Raw genomic sequence first — 4,986 nt, 5'->3', positions numbered from 1 at the left:
ATTTTCCAGGCAATGATGCAAACCCTTTTGAACCCAAGCAATACTGAAGTGGAAAAAAAAAAAGGGTCAAAAGTAGCTCCATTAACTTTCTTTGCCTTAGCTACCGTAGACTGTACTTTTGTGTCTTCCTTTGTTTCTCTTTCTTCTTTCAGAAAAACCCATGGCAACAGCAGAGGAAATGAATTGTGGGTTCTGTGCCACAAAAACATATGAATGGGGTTACATTTAAGCACGCGAGCAGCTCACAGGCTTCGTCTGGGACTGAGTGTTCGGTATGTGCTGCAGGACTCTGCCAACGCAGGACCTGATGAGGGGATGTGGGTAGAATCTCTGCGCGTGGTCAGGTAACCTGAGACAAGATATTCTAACTACAGCATGAATGAGCTGCCTGGAGAGATGGAAGAAAGAGTTTAGCAGCTGACCTAAAAGCCTCAAACCCTACTAGACCAGGTGTTGAAGAAAGCAAGCACGTGCTATTCCTAATACAAGCAAATGTAGAAAACACACACAGAAGATGCAAGAGGCAATATGATAACACCTAGAGGATGTGCAGACTTTTATAAAACGCTCTGGAAGCTTCAGGGCAAAAAGAGATGGCGTAAGGAAGAAAACTGAAAGGGAACGGTTGTATGCGAGAGGCAGCAGAAGGAATGCGCTTCATCGCATGCAAAGCAAGCACCGACCACAGGACAAGACCCAACTGATTTGTGTAAACTGGGAATGTAAAAATCATGCTAAAGGTTACAGTCTACCTAGAAATAAGGTGATAAGGTGAGCACAGTCCCTTATCGAATTTTAATGGGAAAGCTTTATATTAGCTTCAAATGATAAAAGCTGGGCTGTGGCCAGCAGCAGCGTTCTTCTGGCACTGACCTCATGCCCTTGCCAAGATTTTCAGATGCAGGTAAATTGAGACCCTCATCCTCAGTTTAGCATCTGAAGCTGGGGGCAAGATTCATCTCTGCTAGGCTGGCCACTTATTAATGTTTCCTAACAGCAAAAAAAAGTTGATATTGAAACTGCAAGTTTTAGAAGTGGAAAAGCATTAAGCTAATATGCTTATGTAACTAAATATTTACATTATTTCAATTCATTCTGTATATTTTCTTGCTAATCTTTTCAGTAAATGTCTTCTGATCAGCCTTCTGTTTCGTTTTGTTTCCCAGAAACGGATTCCTGAAATCCTGCCAGTCTCCAGTTCATTACTGGGAGTCAAAACCAACCCACTGGAGGGTGGCTTAACTTAACTTTCCTGTTCTGATGGTATATGGCCTTCTAAGACAGCTGAAGGTGAGCATTAAAATCTCCTAAATAAACAAAACAGTGCAAGGACAGCAAACCAAAAATTTCTTGAGTGCACCCTTCCTTCAGGATTCTTATAATATGAAAGAAATCATGTCAGGATTAACACTGATTTAAGCCAATTGCGTCCCTTCATATTCTTCAAGTCAGAGACTCCCACTGTATCAATGATAGGGGCAAGCACAATAAAACCGATTAATTCCTCTTTAAAGGAATACTTAAAAATGCTTCTGGCCTTTTGGAAAAAGTAATTTGGATAAGTAGGAAATGTGGGGGGAATAAAAGCACAGCTACAGAAGACCCAGGGGACAGCCATGTCCAAATATCCTACTCCTATTGTCTAGTTCTTAGTCCAGGGACTCCTCAAGTTATTTAAAATCAGATCAGAAAAACAGTTGATTCCTAAAATGCCTTCTTTTTTTTTTTTTTTTTTATGCTTGTAACATGCCTTGAATTATTTTGTTGAGCTAAATGAAACATAGCTGGTTTATCCTGTACCTTCTTCCAGTTTACGGGGCAGGATTCAAGTTTCAGGGGAAGGTGACTTTTCTCATCACTAGCCAGCAGCATCAAACTGATTATTTCAGAGGAAAGAGGAAGAACCACGATGCATCTTTGGCAAGGTGACACGATGACAGTTCCAAAAGAGAACCAGCAGGAGCCTGGACAGTGTCACAGACACTCCTGTTACTCAGAAGTGCAGGTAAAGACAAGAAAACACATACAGCAAATTGTATTTACTTCATATCCACTCTACTGTATAAACAAACTCATTGGTTTAAATGTCTGTTTAGCAAATTTTGAACTCAAGTCTAAGTTGTAGGTCAGATCACAGCAGTTTTCAGCCCTGTTTAATAGGACTAAGCACCTGGTTAGAAAATATTGTCTTAAAGGAAAGGACAAACATCAGACAAAGGTGCTAATTGGGAAAAGAAAATAAATCTTGCTCACAGCTGTGGCTCCTAAGTAGGATCTTTGAAAAGCTGGAGATGATTTCTAAGCTCTCTCACTTTCATTAAGAACATTGGGAAGTTTGCAATAAAATTGGTTAGTGCAAATTAACTTAATCAATATATGAATTCTTGTTATGTTGATAAATACCCAGTCCTGCAAGCTCACATATGACAGACATACACCAAGTTCACTCAAATCCCAGAGCCTCTCTTGTGTGTGCATATTTGCACTAGTAATTGTCTTTGTTATTTCAATCAGTAATTGCAAACACTTCTTGCTACTCTTTGCCAAATTCACCTTCATTCCTTCAGAACATCACATTAGAATAAACTCTTATATTCTTAAAAATCGCTGAAATCTAAAAGTGAATCAGTTAAATCATTTAACTGGGCTTCAGGGTTCCATCTTTCCTAAATTCTTTCTTATGTCTAGTCTCAATCTGCCTCTCTCCAGTTTATACCTATTGCCCCTAGTCCTGTCACTACAACCCTTTATGAACAGTCCCTCCCCAGCTTTCTTGTAGCCCCCTTCAGGTACTGGAAAGTTGCTATAACATCTCAGAGCCTTCTCTGGAAACTCGCTTTAAGATCTCATTGGAGCCTTCTCTTCTCCAGGTTGAACAATCCCAACTCTCTCAGCCTGTCCTCACGTGGGAGGTGCTCCAGCCCTCTGACCATCCTTGTAGCCTCCCCTGGACCTGTTCCAACAGTTCCATCTCCTCATGTTGATGATTCCAGAACAGGACGCAGGACTCCAGATGAGGTCTCACAAGAGAGGAACAGAGGGGCAGAATCCCCTCCCTCGACCTGCTGGCCACTGCTATTCAGACGTACATTATTCTTTGGCTTTGAGAAAAAAATACAGTAAAATGTAAATTTCTAATTGGATGAAATATTCTTTTTATAAACTTTGAACTAGAAAGCAAAGGTTATAACTTTGTCTCCCATGTTTACTACATTAACATGAACCAAGGCTATAGTCAATCATTTCATTAATAGACAAGCATTTTCAGGTTTTTAATGCATAGAAAATATTCCCTCATGTTTTTAGACAACTCGGCATTTTCCAGCTTTAAACCTTAAAGGGGTGGGGCTGAACCTCTAGAAAAGCCAAGTTTGCTCCAGGTCACAGATGACAGAAGATCCCCCCCCCCCTCGCCTCTGGTTTAATTTCTACAGTGCATGTAGACTGGACTCAAGACTTCCAGGGAAGATAAACATGAACAGATAACATATCATTTTCTCTCTAAATCATACAAGCTAAAACCAATGTAAAGATTTATTTTACCCTTTAGTATCCTTAAATTCTTACAAATTCTGTTACAAAGGTCTATGCTGTGTTTTACAGCACTCAGTCAGGACAGAAGATGCAAATCTATTTTGCTCCTGTGTGACTTGGTTTTCCGAAAGTTGGAAATTAATCCCTAGCTCTCCCAAAAACCCCAGACCAGATGACTTCTGAGGAACATAGTGGCTGGATTCATCTTGGAATTTCAACACATAAAGGGAAAACCAGTGAAAAGGGGGAATTTTTCTTTTTTTTATATTTTATTTTATTAAGTAATAAAATTGATTTTATTCATATTTATTATTGTAACTAAAAATGCTAGAAATAAACACTCAATATACCACTTGAATATAACCAGCTTGAATCAGGAAACTGAAGGAGGCCTGATAAGTTTGTAAATGAGCAAATCACTCAAATACACACACATGATGTAATTGCCTGTTTTATTTAGTGGAATCACTCTTTCAGATTAGAAATATTTCCAATTCCCGTGTACTCCAACAGAAGCCTCCACCATCAACAGGCAAAATGCAGTTTGTTCAGCTGATTCCAAACAAAAAAAAAAAAGGAAAAAAAGTACAATCTCAAAAGTTAAGTTAGAAACTAAGTTCACACATTTTCTTTGGGACCAGGAATCTGTACATAGTACAAAATATACATTTATTGAACTTTCTGTAAACACACAGTTTGAATTGTGTAAAACTGTAAATAGTGGGTGAACTATGTGGAGAATAATTTATTATATATCGTTATACATTCTACTTAAGGAAAATAGTTATGCTCTTGTATATCACACTGTTAAATTTATAAATCCCGTAACGAAGCTGTATCATCTGCAAACATGGTTTTTTCAAGCTTAAATCTCTCCATTTGTAACACAAATTTATACAGGTCATCAATGAAAAAAGTTACACTTTCTAGGTAGATAGAAAAATAGAAAGAGGTCATGAATTTTCTAAAAAGACAGGCACGGCATGTCACTACAAACGAGACTCTTCTGATAAGACGTGGACTCAATTCTGTGAGAAAACAAGTGAGAACTCTCTAATTCAGCATGTTTGTATGTGGTCTTAGTAACAAGACAGATGCTAGAACCCCATATCTCTGCTTAGATTTATAAAGCAGCCAGTTCTGGAAACCACACTTCACGTTTTTCAAACATCTAGTACTCCCCGACTAGGAGAATCTATGCTTTTGTCTCCTATTAACCCTTCATTGCTAGTAATTTAGTTTTCCAAGTAATGAACTACTCAGCACGATTCACCAAGAACGTTTGCATAAATCAGCCCTTAATTCAAAAAACTGAATTCCTGGCACCGGAGTTGGATCCAGTTAATAAATACAACTCTTGGTTCTCATGTTCATTGCGATTCACATCATCAGCAATAAAACTTATGCTAAGAAATCCCAACTTCCAGCATCAAACGTTTGCATGGCTTTAAC

At 38.6% G+C, this 4,986-nt stretch overlaps 1 long non-coding RNA gene across 1 annotated transcript; it reads left to right on the top strand.

Annotated features, from left to right (window-relative positions):
* The first annotated feature begins 322 nt into the window (after positions 1 to 322).
* LOC138720751 (uncharacterized) lies at positions 323 to 3,144 on the top strand. The gene is made up of 3 exons (XR_011337465.1): positions 323 to 1,290; positions 1,890 to 2,005; positions 2,871 to 3,144. It is a non-coding gene; the product is annotated as an uncharacterized lncRNA (long non-coding RNA).
* Positions 3,145 to 4,986: the final 1,842 nt, after the last annotated feature.

The sequence above is a fragment of the Phaenicophaeus curvirostris genome, chromosome 5 (genome assembly GCF_032191515.1).
Source record: "Phaenicophaeus curvirostris isolate KB17595 chromosome 5, BPBGC_Pcur_1.0, whole genome shotgun sequence".
Classification (NCBI taxonomy): domain Eukaryota; kingdom Metazoa; phylum Chordata; class Aves; order Cuculiformes; family Cuculidae; genus Phaenicophaeus; species Phaenicophaeus curvirostris.
Note: the sequence above shows the minus strand (reverse complement) of the source record. Positions and strands in the feature narration are given on the sequence as shown.